This window comes from Ovis canadensis, chromosome 3 (assembly GCF_042477335.2).
Source record: "Ovis canadensis isolate MfBH-ARS-UI-01 breed Bighorn chromosome 3, ARS-UI_OviCan_v2, whole genome shotgun sequence".
Classification (NCBI taxonomy): domain Eukaryota; kingdom Metazoa; phylum Chordata; class Mammalia; order Artiodactyla; family Bovidae; genus Ovis; species Ovis canadensis.
Genome location: NC_091247.1, coordinates 145,363,408 through 145,384,948, shown reverse-complemented (window position 1 = coordinate 145,384,948; position 21,541 = coordinate 145,363,408). Strand labels below are relative to the sequence as shown.

The window sequence follows — 21,541 nt, the reverse complement described above, 5'->3', positions numbered from 1 at the left end:
TGTGACATTAGCAAAATCATTCGTAGAATTAAATTGGTTTCAACACCTTTTGGTTTGGAAGTGTATTGTCACTGTTCATTAGAGTATTATTTCATCTGTTAAACTATTGATTAGCGCTGTTGAAAAGCTAGAAAACGGCAGGTTTTGACCCTGACCCGTGGAATCTCAGAAAGCAACCTCATAATAAGATACCGTTTGCAATACATGTTTTTGTTTAACATTAACCAACCTGTGAAGCTGAACAGTACACGGTACATATTTACCTCTGAATGTGTCCTCAAGACACAGTGTTTAAACATGCAAATGTGCTGGTAGATCTAGGGAGATTTGATTTGGCTTGCTTTGGATTTTTTTTTTTTTGCTATAAGATTGACAAAACACGAAGACCCCAAAATGTACCAAGACACATGTTTCAGATGCCACAATAAATGATTGACCTTTTGCTTACACTATGGGATTTGAGATTGCTGGCCTTCTTGTACTAATTCTCAAATTGTCCACCCACATAGGTTTGTCTAATCAGAACCAGTTGATTCAAAGGTAAGACCTTTTTAATCATTATGAATCAGTGTCTGGATAAGCCGGCAACATGAATGGATGCCTGGCTCTCTTTGAGGCAGCTTCTTGATCAAAGAAGGACCCCACAACTTCCATTTCCTTATCTCTTAAATGCAGGGAAGTCTTATAAGCATGCACATATGCTACTTCTCACTAATTTCCAGTTAACTTGTATAAGACTGCTTAGAATTTGAGTTGAAGTTTAAATGACTAGCACGTCAAATTTTTTATTTTTTATTACCTCCAGGTCAATTTATTCTCAGAAATTTAGAGATAAGGAAACATATATGCAGGTGTTTTCAAACAGAAAGCTTTATAGAAACAAAAAACAACATTAAAAATCTTTAGTATTCTTATCAAACATTCTTATGCTTTTTGGTATTTTTTCCTAGGTGGTACCTGTAGAAATGGGAATAAACACAATGCTGGTAAAAGTTGGTGTTATCCATTGAAGGGTTAATAGGGTAGCAGAGATGTGCCTGCAAACAGGTCTCTCTGCTCAGGCTTAGCGTCCTTGCATACGAAGCGTTCTGCCAGTCTGGACACAGCCTTGAGTTTAATGGTCCCTTGCAAACAAGGGAGCATTCCCTTCTTGAGATAAGAAGGAGATGAGGGCTTTGTGCAGACTCTGCAATAGACAGAGATTTCACTCCCCTTTGCTGTACGATAATATGTATGCACCTGCACTGTACTGAAAAGGCTTATTCTTACAGTCTGGAATTCTGCCTAAGGAGGGCTTTATAATAAGAAACGGCAATTAGTTTGCCCAGTTCTTGTCCCTCTGGCCAGAGTGTATGTCTCTTGTGTGTATCTTGTATGTTTTATATGTTCTGTGTCATTTCACTCGTAGTAACCAACATCCTCCTGATATTTTACTTTCTTTCCATCTTTTCCTCTTTCAAACAGTTGATCTTCCAGTTGCTGACATAATGAACTGTTCTCACATGAGTGCACTCGTACTGACATCAAGCCCTGTCTTTCTCCTAAACAGAATAATGTTGAAGTATATTTATTATATCAATAATGTCTCGAGACTTAATACTTATCTAGACTACTAAGACTCATGGTCTCAACAATGCTGTTTAATTTTCAGAAGATAAATTTAGTTGTTTTTTAAATCTGCCCATTTGGTGGTGGGATAACAATAAGTAGTCTGTTGTATGGCTCATTGTCCAATGTGTCACCACATAGCCTGGTTTTCCTGTGGCGATTGTTAAGTAAACAAGATTTTTATCACTCCCATGCCCGATTATGAAAAGCATCAACAGGAGCAAGAACTACAATATGAAACAGGAAAAAATGAGACTGCAGTGAGTTGTTGAAAATATCCCCCAAAGACTTTTCTCAGTGTTTTTGGTCATGTTTTTGTCATAGGAAATACAGCTTACATGTTTCTTTTATATCTGGTATAGATAGCATTTACCACACTAATATTAGGATTTAGAAGTATGAGGCAAAGAGATGAAACACATGTTTAGATGTCATCTCACTTCAGCTAGAATGAAAAATGTGAGACTCTATTTTTTTTTCCTAGGATTTTAGCAAATAAAAGTGTTCAGTTTCCATATGCATTGTCACCAAGTTTAGACCTACCCATGAGGAATGTCTAGGCGTATATACAAGTCATTTTCAAAGTGTAGAAACAGGTGCAGTCATATGGCCTCCTGAGTTTCCACCACAAATGCTTAAGAAACTATTTTCTTTCAAAGCAGATTTGGTGGGGGTTTGAGGGGGTGAAATGACTTTTCAGAGATTCTATTTATAAAAAGTTTAAAAGCACCGATCTCGATCTCTATGTATAGCTCTATGGATCAAATGGAAATGGTCTTTGTTTTGTATCTTGAATAGACTGGTAAATTAAGATATTTTATTTTCTATTATATTGCTTTTTCCTTCTTTTTTGTTCTTATTTTTGCATGGAACACAGTAACTTTGGGTGTTCATCTGAAGGACTGATGTTGAAGCTGAAACTCCAATACTTTGGTCACCTGATGTGAAGAGCTGACTCATTTGAAAAAACCCTGATGCTGGGAAAGATTGAGGGCAGGAGGAGAAGGGGACCACAGAGGATGAGATGGTTGGATGGCGTCACCAACTTGATGGACATGGGTTTGGGTGGACTCTGGGGGTTGGTGATGGACAGGGAGGCCTGGTGTGCTGTGGTTCATGTGGTTCGCAAAGAGTCGGACACAACTGAGCAACTGAACTGAACTGAACACAGTAACTTATTAAAGAAGGCATATGCATTTGTTATTTACTTTTCCACAAGTGGGATCATTCATGTACAGAATTTAGAACAGAGCCTAGGATGTAGCAATATAGATACAGATATGTACTGTGCTGTGCTAAGTTACTTCAGTCGTGTTGACTTTTTGCGACCCTATGGACCATAGACTGCCAGGCTCCTCTGCCCAATGGATTTTCCAGGCAAGAATATTGGAGTGGGTTGCCACGCCCTCCTCCAGGGGATCTTCTCAACCCAGAGATTGAACCCTCAGCCTCTTATATGTCCTGCATTTGGAGGCAGATTCTTTACCACGAGTGCCACCTGTATAGAAGTAAACAAATATTAGTTGTTGCTGTTGGTTGTATATTTTTAAGTACATGAACCATATGAAGTAGCCTAGGAATTTAATGTTTTTATGAGAACCCTCTTAAACAGTAGATTATTTTTGACTCAGAAGTGCGATTATCATGTACTAACTAAGTAAAGTTGCTCAGTCGTGTCCGACTCTTTGCGACCCCGCAGACTGTAGCCCACCAGGCTCCTCCATAAACATTTCATTCTGTATTCTTGGCTGAAAACCAGGTGGCAAATTTAATTCCTCAGCCTACTAGCAAACATTCCAGGAATAGCCTCCAAACTTTTGTTATTTGCAATATTCACAGATTCCCCAGGAGAAATAACTTCCTTTCGTGGGCTTCTTTAACAGAATAGCATTGAAACATATATATTACCATATGTGAAACAGATCACCAGTCCAGGTTCGACGCATGAGACAGGGCACTCAGGGCCGGTGCACTGGGATGACTCTGAGGGATGGGATGGGGACGGAGGTGGGAGGGGGGTTCAGGATGGGGAATGCATGTACACCCATGGCTGATTCATGTCAATATATGGCAAAAACCACCACAATATTGTAAAGTAATTAGCCTCAAATTAAATTAATTAATTAAAAATAACAGTCAGCCTTTTAAGCATTAGCATTCATTGCCTTGTGTTAACTTGCCTTGGAGTTAACATTTCAAACATAGGAAAACCTGAAAACATATATATTCATAACAGAAATACTGACATACTCTCGATGCTTCCAGCTACCTCTTCCTGCTGTGATGTCTGTTTACTCTGGTCTGGTATTTATTAAAATATACAAATTTGCCATAGCAACCATTGCAACACAAAGCCTATATGTGTTTCTAAGATAAGGAGAACCTTTTTTTTTTTTCTTAAAGAAACATACAAAAATATACTAGTTGTCCAAGTACAGATTAGATATCCTGCAAAATGGAAATGTGTGTAGAAATAACATTTTTATATGGAACCTTAAGAATATTTTTAAATACTTAAGACTATTTCTAAGTACCTATTATTGCTACCACTATTATTTTTTTTAAAGAAATCTGAAAGTTGTGGTGTATTTGGATATATAACAGTGAATCTGGCAAAGAAGACAGACACAGCAGTGTAAGAATTTGAGTTGATGGCCATCATTTTACAAAAAATACATGATTTGTAAATATAATGCCTTATTTTTATTTTCCATGACATTTGATATTTTGTTTTCAAGTTTATTTGTTAAAAGTGAACATTGTAGAACCTGAAACCCACTCTATATCTTTTTAAAGAAAAAGTAAAAAACATTCCTTCTCTTTTTATGCTGAAAAAGTGATTTGTGCTTTATTGTCATGTGAGCAGGTGACTGGGTCTTTCTTTGGCCTCAATATTTGGTATATTTGTTGGCTTAAATCCCATGAAATTTGAAGCCCAACACATTTGACTATTTCCATGTTTTCCCTATTCAAAAGTGGGTTGCCTCCATCTCTTTTTCTCACTTAATTTTGGTAGAGAAAAAAGGAATTTAAAAAATGTATTTACATAGGTTATTGAATCATTTTTCTAATTTTTTAATAAAACAATAAATCTAGAAACTGAGGACATATACCTATATTAGTTTTATTGAAATAATTACAAAGAGACACAAGTTAGCTTTTTTATTTCAATTCTGATCAAAATTCTTAAAAATTAAGTAGGTAGAAAGCAATAGCTCAGAGGGATTGAGGAAGCTGGTTATAGAATAACCTCTCACCAGCTGAGAGCATTAAACTTCTGAAAAGTCCATGAGAGGAGAATTCCAGGTTGCATAATTCAATATCTTAAGGGAAGATATGTTTTACAGGATTAGGGCCAAGCCTGAGTGAATCCACAAAATACTTTTATACTCATATAAGCAAAAATATCACCAATGATATTATTACATATTTTAAATTGATGATGATAAATACAGTTAAATTCCAACTTCTCACCTTTTGCCCATGAAAATGTCCCTAGAATTGCCAATTTTGCTGTTGCATAGCAGATTATAACAAAAAGTTAAATTTACCCTGGTGGCTCAGTAGTAAAGAATCTGTCTGCCAGTGCAGGAGATGCAGGTTTGATCCCTGGGTCTGGAAAATCCCCTGGAGTAGGAAATGGCAATCACTACAGTTTTCTTGCCTGAGAAATCCAATGGACTGAGGAGCCTAGAGGGTTATAGCCCATGGGGTCAAAAAGGGTCAGACGTGACTTAGCGACTAAACAACAAAATTACTTAATGAGATAATGGAAACTTACTATGAATAGAAGCTAAATGTCCTTTGAAAAGTATTTTCTAGTATATATGGCTAATGTAAGCATAAGGTGTTAATTCTCTTACCTTTTCAACAAATAGGACAAAGGGAACTCAAACTAAAGTTAAACGTTGATAGGTTTTGGGAAAGTTTTGCTTTTGACCTTCACCTTGGAAAATAAAACCTGAATTCTCATCTGGCATAATAGCAGGGAAAGCTTGTAAGTATGACTGTCATAATCCATCTGAGCATCTTCTCTTAAGGGATAATCAAAGGGTTTGGGTCATTCCTCTTCAGGGAGTCTTTTGTCAACTATTGGTGGACTATAGGAGCATGTTGATGGGTTCTGCCACACTAGAGTGTTAAAGAAAGCAGCTTAGTCAAATCGCAAAACCAATGAATCACCTCTGCACGAGTCACATTTTCAATCGCTCCAACCCCATTTCTCCATTTTATTTAAATATTATTTAATATTGATTTTTTCACTTGAAAACTAACTTGTTTTTAGACAAACCAAAGTGCATTGTTCCTTAGACATGATGTTTTTAAATTGGAGGATAACTGCTTTACAATGCTGTGCTGTTTCCTTCTGTGTGACAATGTGAATCAGTCATAAGTATATTTATGTGAATCAGCCATAAGTATATTTATATATCCCCCCTTTTGAACCTATACCCCCGTCCCACCCCTGTAGGTCTAGACGATTTTTTAAGTGTCCTTGGCAATAAAGTTTACCAAAATAGAATGTTTCATTACATAACTTAGCTTATATACTGTATTTCATTTTTATTTCTTATTTGGGAATATTTCAAAGTTATACAAATGTTGGTGAAATAATATGCAGAAACCTTATATATGCACTATCAGCTTCAACAATTATCAGCCATGGTTAATCTCATTACGTGTAAACAACCACTCCATTATTTTAAGGCAAATCCCAAATATGTTAACTTCCAAGTAAATATATCTTTGTATATCAGTAATAGAAAAGTACGCTTCTAAAAATGTACCCACATAGCAGAGCTTTTAAAAATCAAAACAACCCCTACTATTTACTGGTGATGTCTTGCAATCTTAGAGAAAGTTGAGTAAGCACCTGGGTTCGTAGATCAATACACATTTTGAAACCATACTGAAAGGGCACTCCAGGTTGGCCAGATTCTATCTGGAAGAAATGTTCAGTAAATTACAGATACTGTGGGGAAGGATGTTTGTGCAAAACTGCACAAAATGTCGGAGAAGGCGATGGCACCCCACTCCAGTACTCTTGCCTGGAAAATCCCATGGACGGAGGAGCCTGGAAGGCAGCAATCCGTGGGGTCGCTGAGGGTCGGACACAAGTGAGTGACTTCACTTTCACTTTTCATTTTCATGCATTGGAGAAGGAAATGGCAACCCACTCCAGTGTTCTTGCCTGTAGTATCCCAGGGATGGGGGAGCCTGGTGGGCTGCCATCTATGGGGTCACACAGAGTCGGACACGACTGAAGTGACTTAGCAGCAGCAGCAGCACAAAATGTAGGCAGCAGGACAGGACCCTCAAGGAAACAGGCAAAGAAATGACAACAAAGTACAATTTTTCTTTAAAACAGAAGCAATTTACAAGAGTTAGATTGAAGAAGGCAGAAGATTAGAGTTTTAGGGTGATATTTTTAAGGTTGTATAAATTAACAAAATTCAGAATATTGAAAATTCTATCAGATATATGATTGGGGTTTATCATCAAATAAATTATATGAGGTTAAAAAAACAGAGAGAGATAAAGTGTGGTTGAACCTCTGGGTTAAAACAGACTTAGGAGAAATATCAACCAATGAGTGTGTTCACCTGTTTCATTCTGATTCAAACACGGTAAGGGTAAAACAAAAAAAGAGAATCAGGTATTTGAACACTGCCTGAATATTTGATAATATTAAGGAAACATTGGCTTACTTAAGGTGTGATGACATTTTATTTTTAAAGACTTCTTATCTTTTTGAGATACATCCTGAATCATGTATGAACCAAATGGTATGATGACTGGGATCTGCTTAGAAATAATCTGATAATGATTATGGTAGGGGTAGCAGGGAGGAAAGGCTTGGGTACAGGTTAAATGCAACAGACAAGTATTAACAATTGTTGAAGTTAGATGAAGACAGAGTTACAAAATATCATTCTTTCCTTTGAAAAATGTTAGAGATTTCCATATTAAACATGGTTAAGTTTCCTAGTTCAGAACTACTACATGTATTTTCCTTGACATTTCTCCCAGAAGTTTAAAAGCAGAAAGCAGACACTATAAAGTTCTTCAACCAACCAGAAATTTCTATTAACTGGCACCTTTGAATTTGGCCATTACAGATGAAGTTCATGATGGTGAGCCCAGGGCATTCTAAAACATTGAAAGATTAAATTGCATTTGATAAGACTGTGATTTTAAAATGAATCTTGCTATGTTCTAATTCTTTGAAAATCAGCAATCCATAGCAGGTACAATTTCCCCTTAATAAGAACACTGTATTCCTCAGTAATTTAACAGAGCTTTTCCACATCCTTAGTTAAACAAAGGAGACTTTTGAGCAAATGTTCTTCCTCTGTGACTGTGAAATTTGTACAGATCCATGTGCATATGTGCACTTCACCTAATATTGAGAACTCCTTTAGAAGAGGTTGTTATTCTGAAACAACTCTAGAGTTGTTCCAATAGAGTTCCAACCACTCAATAAAAGAGTAATTATTTAAGGTGTGGCCCCAAATAGGAAAAAGTCAGAATTTGTATGGGACCCTTTATTCCAGACTCAGTATATTTTGCTATTTATTTAAAGTATGGCTGTTCTGTCTGTAATTGAATGCTATGGTCTAAACACAGCCTTTTTAGGTCTGTAATTCAAAACACAAAACGAGTTTGTTTAGACATAAGTGTAACCAGAAAAAGAGCTAATAGTTATGCCCTTGATTTGATTGAAGCCATGCTTCAGTAAAATATCAACCAATTTGTAGGGAATCATTAGAACTCTAATAATTTGGTATTATGTAGCTCGAACAACCAGTTAATTCATGGAAATTTTCACTTGTCTGAGGCTACAGTTTGTGTTTGTGAATAGCTTCAAGGATAGATAATTCATCATGAGACTATTTTAATTACTCTTTGTAGCTAATATCTAGGATTTATTCCCTTCTTTATAAAATTCATCCATCACTTGATTATCTCTTACTGCAACTAAAATCTGTGCCAAGCCACACATATTTCCATAGATTTAAGGAGGGAAGAATCATTCTGTTTCCATTTGTTTGTATCCAGTCTCAGTGGGTGGGCAGCTGGAGACTCTCTCTTCTTTGCTGACTCTGTTCCTCCTTGTGATATCAATTAAGGTTGAAAGATTCAGAGAAGTCTAAACAATCAAGTTTTCTTCATTCTCCACTCACATCATTATCACCTGTTAATTTTGTAAAGTCTAAAATCTCTTTTATTTAAGTTCTCACTAGTAATAAACATATTCATGACAGCCCAATATTATGCCAGGCACTTGTATCAAGTCAGTAATACCCTAACCTTTGTTCTTGTTCAGTCGTTAAGTCATGCCCGACTCTTTGTGACCCTGTGGATTGCACCACGCCAGGCTTCCCTGTCCTTCACTCTCTCCTGGAGTTTGCTCCCATTTATGGTCACTGAGTTGATGATGCCATATTATCTCCCCATTTTTCAAGTGGGGCAACTGATGATCAAAAAGATGGAGTAGCTTATCCAAAGACCAAAGCTGGTGAAGGACTGGCTGAGCAGGACACGCATACCCCCACGTCTGACTGCAGAATCCAGTTCAGTGTCCAGAGTACCTACTCCACGTTGGACACTATAGGGTCCCCGTCACCAAGTAATGGAACTAAACTGGAGGGCTCAGCAAGAGAGTTGGGGCAAATAGAGCAGGTGACATAGAGGAAAAATGGTGTGGCTTCCGAGGTGAGGGGGGGTTCCAGGCAGGAGTAATGGTTTCAGAAGTTTGGGCCCAGAAATACCAAAACGACTACAGTCTATTTTATCTCAAATGGGATGTTCGTGCAGAGTTCGAACATGTTCGTGTTCGTGTTCTGTCTGAGGTTGGCCTTGACCACCAGTTAAGGAGTTTGAACATTCTGTAATTCTGGTATAAAAAATAATGTAAAGCATAGGATTTTGTTTCATTTTTCAAAGTGCGGATACTGCTATAGTGTTACAACATTGTTTGAAAGTAACTGTACAGCTAGTACTTGATTTCTATGTACGTTAATATAATACGTGCAGTATTTATATTTTATTTTTCTTTCAGAAAAGCTCTACTTCTTTTCTTTAAAGAACAAAAATTCAAAAACAAACAACCTCCCCATCACCCCTTAAAAAAAATCACTACAGTGCTGGGAACCACAGTTTATGTATGTGCTTATATTTTTGTGTCTGCTCCACCAATGACTGTCATCATTAGTCATATAAGTAAACAGCATTAATATAAGAAAGGTAAACTAAATTCAGTGGGCCTTTTGTTCAGTCTTTCCACTGACAGCCAAGTGTTGGCTTCTTCAAGATTACAGGGTTGAGTTAACTGCCCTACCACATACTGTGTGACCATGTTGTCCAACACAGGAGACGTGACCCAGAAGAACAGCCTGTAAATCAATATGGGATATGTAACATTGATACAAAATAAAATAAATCATAAAGACAGTAAAACAATTATATTTCATTTTTAAAGATTCAAAAAAGCAGATTTGCCTATGAAAGAAGTTATAAGTGATTTTAGCTATGACATTCCTGGTCCTTTCTATGTTTTAGGCTTTGGAACCAGCATCCTATATCTACCTTCCATCCTCAAGCAGAGGATGTAGGATAAGAAATATTTTTCTGGTAACGTAAAGCATAAAAATGGAGATTTAGTGGACAATGCCTTCAGTTAAACTTGGTTCTAGTCAGGGTTCCTGACTGATAGTATTATTTTGTGAATTGTTCTGACTCAGAAAGCCCAAAATGTGAAATTCTAAAAATTTACTTAAAGGAGTATACACTTTCAGATAGTAGTGGATATTTCATTGTTTCCTCTGCTTGGAGGCATGGTAGTATTGGGGTGGGAAGTTGCCTAATTAGGTGTTGACTGATGAGGGGGCCAAGCTTACCTCTTCCAGTCCTACAGAAGTGATGCGCTCCCTTAGTCATTACAGCCACCAGCGTCCAGGTTTGTGGGCATTCAGGTGAGAGGTAACATCCTCTCTTAACACTTAAGTGACCTCTAGGGGATGTTGGCCGGTGGGATGAAAAGCCAGAGTAAGGTAACACTGACTGTCTCTGGACCCTTGATAGTTGCCCTGGGGCCAAAGATGCTATTTTGACTCTCAGTGACCCTGTCAAACTAAAGTGCCATTTGCTGGCATTTCCAGTCATGTGTCTGTCCCTGAGTTATCAGCTATGTGACTGAGCATAAACTGGCAGGGGATTTCCTACTACAGAGGCTTTGTTTTTGTTAGTTTCGAGAAATTGGAGTTACCTAAACTAAACGTAAAATCACAGAATAGATTATTAAATGGGTGTGGAAATTTTGACAGATTCTAGATTTTATAACTTATTGTCTGAAGACATACTTTCTCTGCCCTATTCCTTTTCTCCTTTCCATCCCTCCAATGACCTCCATCTTAAATGGAGATGTAGTTCATACACCTTTTTGCCCTACCATACAAATGTCATTTTTAAGAGAAAAAAATTTAAATTTTACCTTCACACTTCATGTCACCAAGTTCCTTCAGCACCTCTTTAATCCAACTAAAGTTCTAAATAAGTATATCAAGTGAGAAGAAAAAATATAAAAATATACCAGTAAATACAGTCAAACAACTGGAATACTACTTGCCAATAGAAAGGCCCCAACTATGAATATGACAACCCGTTTCCCAGGTGGCGCTGTGGTAAAGAACACACCAGCCAATGCAGGAAACAAAAGAGATGCAATTTTGATCTCTGGGTCAGGAAGATCCCCTGAAGGAGGACATGGCAGCCCACTCCAGTATTCTTGCCTGGAGAATCCCATGGACAGAGGAGGCTGTTGGGATATGGTCCATAGGGCTGCAAAGAGTTGCATACAACTGAAGTGACTTAGCACACATACATGCATGGATACAACAACTTGAATGACTCTCAAGAGCATTATACCAAGTTAAAAAAAATTGATCCCACAAAAGATTCCATATAGTATGATTTCATTTATGTAACATCCTCAAAATGATAACAAATAAATAAAGAGATGGGAAATAGCTGTTTGCCAAGGGTAGAGAGAAAGAGGAGGGTGTGACTACAAAGGTTCTTCATCTCTGTAGCATGGAACCTCTGTCTCTTGGTTGTGATGGTGGTTGCACAAATCTGTGCATGTGATAAAATGACACAGAAACTATATACACATATTGCACCAATGTCACTTTCCTGGCCTTGATATTGTAAAAACATTATGTCCCAGGTAACCACTGCAGGAAACTAGCTTTGAAAGGTACATGGAATCTCTGTGTTACCTTTGCAACTTCCTATGAAACTATAATTGTTTTAAAATATAAACTTATACAAATAAACCAACAGTGTGGACTCCTCTGCACAGCAAGTATAAATACAGCATAGCTAACGATGCCAAAAAAGTATCAGATCTGTTTTAAAGGTGTGCTGTCACTAAAGATCTGCTTCAAAGGCAAGAAGGAGTGAAACCGTGCTGAACTGTGTTCTCGGGGGCTGTCACAGCATCCTCCATTTCTGCAGAGCTGTGAACCATCTGACTGTTTTCCAGGGATGCACAAAGTAGGGTGGAAGCACAAACCCCTTTAGTTGGATCCCATAAACAATCAATGTCAGTTTGGTCATTTAGTCTATAAGAACATTCTGCATCCAGGTACCATATTCCTCTGTCCCCTTTGGAAAAATTCCAGAAAATAAGACCATAGCATGTAGCCCCATGTAGCATGCAGGAAACATTTCTTCAGACAGAAAGGATCACAGTAGCCTCTCTCTTTAAAGAATGCCTCTCTCTCCCCACCTTTTTCAGTTCTTTGCTACGTCTCCCTCCAAGATTGCCTGACTCATTAGCCTGATCTTTCTAGTGAAGTTGTATTCATGGCAAAGCAGGCAAAACTGTGAGCGATGTGGCAACCCAGGCAGGGGTCTCCTGTGGTCCTCCCTGTGCACAGCGACCCAGCTCATGCTCCCCATGAGCCTGCGGGACCTGAGCGTTACCCGCGAACCGCCAGTTGCTCCTGGAGACGCTTCTGGGCGGCCCTCACCAAGTACCAACACTGCGAACACAACAGCAGCCTGATCAGCTGTCGGCCAAAGTTGCCTCCTGGTGAGTTACGTCTTTTTTTCTTTTTCTCATTTAACATTTTTATAGTACTGTGAGTGTCCCCAGTGTTATAAAATTATGCCAAAACAAAGAATGAAGTCCTTGTCCTGAGGTGTAAAAGGCGCGAATGAAGCAAGGAAAAAAAACAGCACAAACACACAGAGTGGGGAGGAAATGTAAGGTAGAATCAATGAAACTTTCAATGGACCGAGAATGGAAAGGCTACGGGCAGGGCTCCAACTCCTCCCCATAAAACAGAATTATAACAGCAGTAGCAACGGTAACATTTGGGGGTGTTTATTGTTATTAATATGTATCATGCAGTATCATTGAATTAATTCTGTAATGCAGGTACTTTTATTATACCTACCTGGAAATAAAGGGTTTAACTGTTAACAAAGTGCCAAATATGCTTCTGAATAAATTAACTCATTTAATTCTCATAAAATCCTTCTGAAATAGGAACTGTTTCACTCACTTTACAGATGAAGAGAATGAAGCAGTCAAGTTAAGTGACTTGCTCAATGTGGCTCAGGTAGAAAGTGAGCGAGCCAGAATTTGAACCTGAGAAGTCAGAAGGTTGGAGCCAAGATCCAAATCCAGGAAGCCCAACTCTGTGATGGCTCCAGGATTCATATCCACAGGCCCTGACTCTCAAACCTGTGTGTTTCATTATGTGCAATGAAGCACAATGAAAAAATAATTTAATTTTAAAATATTTATATTGACTGTTCACAATGCAGATTTATTTTGTAAAGGCCTTTAATATTGCGATGAAAAAGCATTTATTTGAAGAATAAATATTGTTTTTTTTAAAGAAGGGAACATGTTTTCCTCCTTCCTTCCTTCCTTCATTCAATAAACATGCATGAGTGTCTGTTTACACCAGACACTATATGAGGTACCATGGTGACAGCAGTGCCCAAATGAGACAAAAATGACAGAAAACAAGGGAACCGGACATGATGTTCATTTTAATGATGAATACACACTAGACTTATCAGGAGCGCTAGGGACAAATAGCTAACAGGGAATAAAGGAACATTTCAGTCTTATTATACAGCTGCTGCTGCTCAGTCGCTTCAGTCGTGTCCGACTCTGTGCGACCCCATAGAAGGCAGCCCAGCAGGCTCCACCGTCCCTGGGATTCTCCAGGCAAGAACACTGGAGTGGGTTGCCATTTCCTTCTCCAACACATGAAAGTGAAAAGTGAAAGTGAAGTTGCTCAGTCATGTCTGACTCTTAGCGACCCCATGAACTGCAGCCCACCAGCCTCCTCCATCCATGGGATTTTCCAGGCAAGAGTACTGGAGTGGGTTGCCAGTGCCATACAGGGAACGACATTATTCTGGGCTGGACTGTCCCACATGAGTATTATTTAGCCCTCTTTTCATTTCTTCCCTTCTGTTTTCTTCATTGTAGTTACAGCACTTGGAGGAGAACATGTTATCAAATAACACTTAGTATAGACATTTGTTAACGCTTCAAACAGTGCTTTGGGTGACGGCAGGAGTAACGTTAATGATAAGAGCTATCACATATTAAACACTTCTTATGTATTAGGCATTAGTCTAAGAATTTTACATGTTAACTCATTTAATAGATCATGAGATCGATTCTATTATGATCCAAACTTTATAGACAAAGAGATTGAAACTCAGAAAGATTAAGAAACTTACCCAAGGAGATCTAATGCTAAAATGTGGAGGTTTTAATCTGTTAATGGAAATTAGGTTTGGGATTGCTTATAGGTTTCAGTCACTCTTTGAATTCCCTTCCTCATGACAGTGTAAGTGAGTGTTTTACAAGTCTGGAAATGGTGAAGTGGCATGCAGACCTCTGAACCTGCAATGAAAAACTAGTATAAAAGATCCCTAAAGAAAAAAGAGATGATGAGAGTTGAGTTTTCAAAGTCTACTATCAAAAGCTAGAATTTTACTCAGCTTAAACATCTATTTTGGAGATAGGAGAGTGAAATGTATTCCTGTCTTCTCATTTCATTTTTTTAAAATAAATTTTTATTTTCTGATTCTTCTTTAGCATGATAAAATGCAATAATCAACAAAAACTAAAATAAGAAGAGAAACCCACAGCCCTCCGAGCTACTTTTTAAGAAAAGCATAATAAAGCATTAGCTTGGAAGTCTTTTTCATGATTATGTAGATTGTCCCTATAGTTTAATAAAACATCCGAGAACAAGAAAAATAATTTGGTTTTCCCATACAGAGGACAACAAAGTCTGGTCTTCTTATCTGAACTTAGGTTTTAAAACACTAACATTATAAAGAGTTATAGTCCTCTATTATAGGGCCATAATAAAATGATAAAATAATAAAATGTATCACTAATTCTTATTATAGTCGGTCATTTTGTTCCCTGTTAGCACATTTCACTTCTGACATTCAAGAGAGAGGCTGAGCTATGGGACATTTGCAGAGAAATCATGCGAGGACCCAGACCATATACTCCCCCACCCTCCACCTCCCCACACATCCCCACCCCCACCCTCACCTCCTCCCAGCAATCTCCACTGAACTCTTAAATTCCTGAGTGGTCTCTAACTTCTTTCTCTGCTTAGGCCAGTGTTTCTGTTGAGAATCCTCCCCTACTTCCTTCACTTCCTTGTCTGGCTGACTTTTATTTCTGCTTCAAAACCCAGCTGAGGTATCATTTGGTCTAGAAATGTTCTCTGACCCCTTTCCTAAGCCAAGTTTGGTGGCAGAGTGCTCAAGTCTGATTTTTTTTCCCTGGCCCTTCACATGCTGTTAACACAACTGTTTGCTTATTTATTCTTTCCTTCACTAGACTCATCCTTTTACTCCACAAACATTTCTTGAGCACCTAGTATTTGCCTGGGACTCTGGTAGGTGTTAGGGAGACAAGGAGAAAAGAAACTCCCTAATACACTCCCTGGGGGATAATGATATTCAGTGATTGTTTGCAGAATGAATGAATGAAATTAGGTCATTACAAACAGTGGAAAGAAGATCAGAAGATTAGCAGGCACATGAAAGTGATTTGTTTTTTCCATTCTCCCATTTCTCACAGCCCACTCTGTTGTATAACACCTCTCTAAGCCTCTTGATTTCAGTTTTTGCTCTCCTCGTAGTCTTCATCTTATTGCTGTCTTTATAGGAAGCAGGAACTTTGGCATAGGAGGGACCACAGTTCTGATGCCAGCCCTGTCGCTTACTATCTCTGTGATCCCTGGCTCTTTGCTTAATTTCTCTGAGCTGGAATCTCCTCCTCTGTAAGATGGAAATTACAAATACCTATACAGTGGAGTACTGTGTGAATATTAAATGTGATTCACACATAAAAAGGGCTTGACTCTTAGTCTGACTTTGAAGAGTCTTCCTTTCCTTTTTTTTGGCTCTCCTCTTCTTCTATCCCTCATCTTCCTACAAGACATCATCAGGGTAGTAGTAGTATGCGAGATGGTTTCATGTGATACATGGAATTTTCTAGAATATTAATATTACTTATATATATTATACATTTTTAGAATAGTAATATTACTTATACATATTAAAATATATGATCATTAAACTTCATTCAACTTTTGTTTTCTATAGAAATTATTGCTTAGATTTGCAAAAAATAAAAAATAAAACAGAGATTTGTTTTTTAAAAACAGGAAAAGAATCTGAAAAAGAATGGATAGACATATACTCCAAAATAAAATAAAAATTAAACTTAAAAATGAGAAGAAAAAAAATAAAACCAAAAAAATAGTTAGAAAAAATATTGTCAGTACAAAGGATGGCGGGCGGGGGGCGGGGGGGATATGCCTAAAAACCACTGCAGAAATTAACAAAAATGATAATATAAAAGAAGAAAAACCTTTAGCTCAGAAGTTCACAAGCTGCTATATTTATTATGCTTGTCCTGAGAGCTTGATAAACTGAGAAGCCTCTTAAAAATGAAAGAGGAGAGTGAAAATGTTGGCTTAAAACTCAACATTCAAAAAACTAAGATCAAGGCATCCAGTCCCATCACTTCATGACAAATAGATGGGAGAATAATGGAAACAGTGACTCTGTTTTCTTGGGCTCCAAAATCACTGCAGATGGTGACTACAGCCATGCTTTTAAAAGATGCTTTCTCCTTGGAAGAAAAGTTATGACCAACCTAGACAACATATTAAAAAGGAGAGACATTACTTTGCCAGCAAAGGTCCATCTAGTCAAAGCTACGGTTTTTCCAGTAGTCATGTATGGATGTGAGAGCTGGACTATAAAGAAAACTGAGCACTGAAGAATTGATGCTTTTGAACTGTGGTGTTGGAGAAGACTCTTGAGAGTTCCTTGGACTGCAAGAGGTCCAACCAGTCCATCCTAAGGGAAATCAGTCCTGAATATTCGTTGGAAGGACTGATGCTAAAGGTGAAACTCCAATACTTTGGCTACCTGATGTGAAGAACTGACTCATTGGAAAAGAGCCTGATGCTGGGAAAGACTGAAGGCAGGAGGAGAAGGGGACAATAGAGGATGAGATGGTTGGATGGCATCACTGGCACAATGGACATAAGTTTGAGCTAGCTAGTTGGTGATCGACAGGGAGGCTTGGCATGCTGCAGTCCATGGAATCGCAAAGAGTCAGACATGAATGAGCAACTGAACTGAACTGAACTGAACCATAGTTATGCATTTCTCAAATGCCACTTGTAAAAAAAATCCAGTCCTGGGTCTGACAAAGATTAATTCTTAAGCTTCATGGTCATGCTTTTGGCTTTCTTAGGATAGAATTAGTCTCTAATAGACTAAGAAGTCAGTCTTGGGTCTCCAGAACCTGTCTAGTTCTGAGTATGATTAAATGTAAAGTGAAAGAAGATCGTTCTGTACACTTAAGAATAATTAATGCCCAAACAGAACTTCCAAAAATGTTCTATATCTCCCACACTGTGTATCTCCATTTCTTGATCTATAATATAGCTGCTAAGTCACTTCACTCGTGTCCAACTCTTTGCGACCCCATAGACGGCAGCCCACCAGGCTCCCCTGTCCCTGGGATTCTCCAGGCAAGAACACTGGAGTGGGTTGCCATTTCCTTCTCCAACGCATGAAAATGAAAAATGAATGTGAAGTCGCTCAGTTGTGCCCAACTCTTAGCGACCCCATGGACTGCAGCCTTCCAGGCTCCTCTGTCCATGGGATTTTCCAGGCAAGAGTACTGGAGTGGGGTGCCATTGCCTTCTCTGATAATATAGCTAGAATAATATAGTCCAGCTCAATAGGCTAGGGTCAAATGAGGGTCAAATGTTAAAAGAAGCACTTAGAAACATATAGGGAATATAATAATTGATATGTATGCGTGAGCCATTATTATGATGAATCTAAAAGAAACTAGCCTCTTTGGGGCACCTAGCACTCCATCCTCTGGCAGAAGAGCTGACATCCTATGCCCACAGACTGGAAAGTTATTTATCCCTTTACCCAAGTCTTCCTGTTTTTTGAGGTTTTGTGATAAAATCAGCCCATTAGAAGCTTTCTGTCTCTGAACACATATTTGTTGTTGTTTAGTCGCTAAGTCATGTCTCTTTGCCACCCCAGGGTATTCTGTAACTTGGGGAGATCAGATACTCTCTTCAGTGTCTAGATCAGATACTCTCTTCAGTGTCTCTGTGCTGATAATCTTCTACCTAAAAATCTACAGATTTTTCTGTAGATTCATTTGTTAGAATTTGAGACTATATCACATGTGCACATACACACACACAAACGTTTCTTGTGTTCCATATGAGAGAGTCCACCAATCTCACCCACTCCTCAGAGACTTATTTGCAGTATGGGGACCAAAAAAAAAAAAAACCCCACAGGCGAATTTACACCTCCTCCCAGCAAAAGTTAAGGTCAATGAAAAGTTTTAACCAAAGCTGAAACAAACCCAGGCCTTGGAAATTGTGATCTGGGTGTAGGATCTTCTCTTTACAGCATAAGACAGTTTAGTCATAATGATGTCATAATGATTATGTCTGCACTGCCTAGGGAGCGAATAAAGATGAATATAGGAAATCAGGAATTTGGGAAACAGACCATTCATGGTGAAAGGCTGGCCACTCCCTCCTTTCCTTAAGGGTGCCAAAGTGCACCACTACCCAACCAATAACAAAGAAAGCAGGTCCAGCAGGCTTGGGGGATGGGGCACCTGACCAGGAGGCAGTGGAGGTAAGTGCAAGACCAGGTCTTCTTACAGCTCCAGCGCAGAGGTTACCTTCGCTTCTCCTCTCTTCTCAGGGTCTAAGATCCCTCTGAGACAGGTAGAAATACACCTTTTGCACTAAGAGATACACATCAACAGCCAATCTGGCGTCCTCCGGTGAAATCAGGCCCGGGTATTTAAAGGCTCTGCGGAGGACGGCAGGTGGGGATTTCTGGATCATCCCTGGTTTAGTTTACCCAGTTCCTCAAACCAAGTCGGCAACCTGGTGCCCACTTCTGGGTTGATTCCGGTGCACGTGGAAGGGACACTCGCAACCCCTCCCTACTGGATCACTAAGGGGAAGCTAGGGGATGCGCGGTTTCTCCACTTCCAGCCAGCGCTCTCTAGGGCGCACGCCCCTGTGCGAAGAGCCCCTCCCTGCATCTCGCGCGGCTCTGGAGCTGGTCCCCGCGCTCACCCTTCTCCTCTCCCGGACTCCGAGGTGCAACCAGCGTCCCCGCTCCCGTTTCCATCCTCTCTTCCTTCCATTCTTTCTCTCCGTTTTCTCCATTTTCCTTCCTACTCCTACCCCTCTCAGGGTCTGGACCCTTGTCGCTCTCTCCTTCTCCCCTCCTCTTTGGACCTCAACCCTCTTCCCCGACGGCCCCTCTCCGTTTCCTTGGTTCCACTTGTCTTTTCTGCTCGCTTTTCTGCGCCGCTCTTTCCCTGTTTTCTGTGCGCCCCAGGCTTCTCAGTCCGACGGCAAGGAACGCGCTCACCGCCCGCAGCCACGGTCCCCAAATCCAGCGCTGATCTCGCCTTCTTCCTCCCCTAAAGGAGCCTCCCCGGAGTTTCCTGGGTCAAGCCCGAGCTCCCGACCCAGGGAACCGCGCTGGCCTCCCGGGGGGCCCAGCTGTCAGGGAAGATGGGTCTATTTTAGGTCCTGCATCCAGTGTCCCCACCCCGAGGACGCGGGCACTTGTCCCGCGACTCGGGTAACACCTCTCCAGCACGATCCTGAGCTAAGGTGGACCCAGTTCCTCCAGAGGGTCTCGGATCCCCTGGCCAGGCAGGCGGCGGCGCCACGGCTGTGGATGGCGGTCTCAAAACAAGCATCTCGAAATTCGAGCACCCAGGGAACCCGGGCTCGCGGGCGGGGCGTTCCAGCGCAAGCCACCCACTGCCCGCCCCCCAGGAATAGGCCGCCTTGGCACAGTCACTTCTCCTGGCATAGAGACTCACAGGAGCTTTCCCAGCCTGTGCCCTTTACCTCGGTTTGCCCTGGTTTACTTAATTCCTAGTCAGTCCGGTCATTAGCCTGCAGTAACCTACACGCAGTGGGATCCTTTGGAAAACGATAAGGATTTAGGGCCATCAACAAGACACGAGGAGCCACAGCGTCTAACCTAAGCCCCAGAAGGTTGAGAGACCACGCTGCAGACGTGTGCGTGTCCCCATGCGCACTCGAGCGCGCGCGCGCGCACACACACACACACACACACACACACACTTATCCCAGTTGGGATCCAGCCACAGGTTTGCACACTGACAAGTCTTTAAGTCAACGGAAAATATAAACAGCTTCACTCACCCGCCTTTTTCTTCCCTCTCCCGATTGGGATCCAGGGGAAAAGGGTGGATTGAGAGACCCTTCTTTCTTTTCTTTTCGCCTTTCTAAAGAGTGGAAATTTCCATCATGTGATAGGGGGCAGCATCCCCAGTGTCGCGTTTCCTGTGGACCCTCCCTTCCAGCCCCAGCCGCCAATCGTCAGGCGGCAACCTGAGATGTCAAGAAAGCATCCTCCCAGGTGGGGCTGAGCTGTCCAGCTGTCCCCCAAGAGTGAAGCCTGGGACCTGCCAGCCCCTGCTCCAGCTTTCCTGGACCCACGACAGCAGAGGATATCGTGGTGTGAGTTGAGCTTTTCTGTGGGTTTTTTTTTTTAAACGATTAAGTTCCTTCATTAGTCAAGGTTGCATTTATTGGATCTGTCCTATATGTGGAAATACATGTCCATGCTCATTTTGAAGTCTGTAAAAGAGTTTTTCTTTCAGTCAGTGGCCCTAAACTTCCTGTAGGTTTGATGATGTCAAACCTGAATCTGACATAAAGGAAAAAAAATTGAGGAAGGGTTGTAAATGAAAAACCTTTCATTCACAGTAAAAATCACTTAATGCAAAAGCAGTGTAGAAGATAGTTTGCCAGCCCTCAACCATGGCTAGGGGTCTTTTGAGGTCATTTCCCACCCATTCCAGGATTCCACTGTAAGCATAATCCTCAGCATATATGAAGAAAGAATTGGGATTTAATAAATAGCACTACAGTTTCAGTTCTGCTTGTTAAAGGCACCACTTACCATTTTAAGGAAAGCTGTTTACATTGAAACTTTTCTGAGGTTAACCAAAATTCCTGTTTCCAAAAAAGCCTATGCAAGTAACAAATATGTTCACAACCTCCTGTTTATTTAATGCTCATTTGTCACTCTTTAAGGGAGAAAGTGTTCTCCTATAGAGATCTGAGCCCCACAGTTTAACAAACTTATCAGGCAACACAAATTACTTTCTAAATTCTCACATACCCAATTTAACTCTATTCAGAATGGCAAGGTTCACTGTTCAGACTGTGAATATCTAGAACTCTCTTATTTTACAGTTCCCATTAACTAACGCATTAGCAGCATCTCAGCAATTAAAAAAAAA

The 21,541-nt window shown here is 40.1% G+C and overlaps 1 protein-coding gene across 2 annotated transcripts in view; it reads right to left on the bottom strand.

The window, feature by feature from the left end:
* The window catches only part of SLC38A4 (solute carrier family 38 member 4), an 80,340-nt gene extending 59,741 nt beyond the window's left edge, over positions 1 to 20,599 (bottom strand). The window contains exon 1 of one of the 2 annotated variants that reach the window (XM_069584499.1): positions 20,436 to 20,599. The gene's annotated coding sequence lies outside the window, so the exon portion shown is untranslated. The remainder of the gene's footprint in view (positions 1 to 20,435) is intronic. The other variant, XM_069584497.1, reaches the window with a different exon arrangement.
* Positions 20,600 to 21,541: the final 942 nt, after the last annotated feature.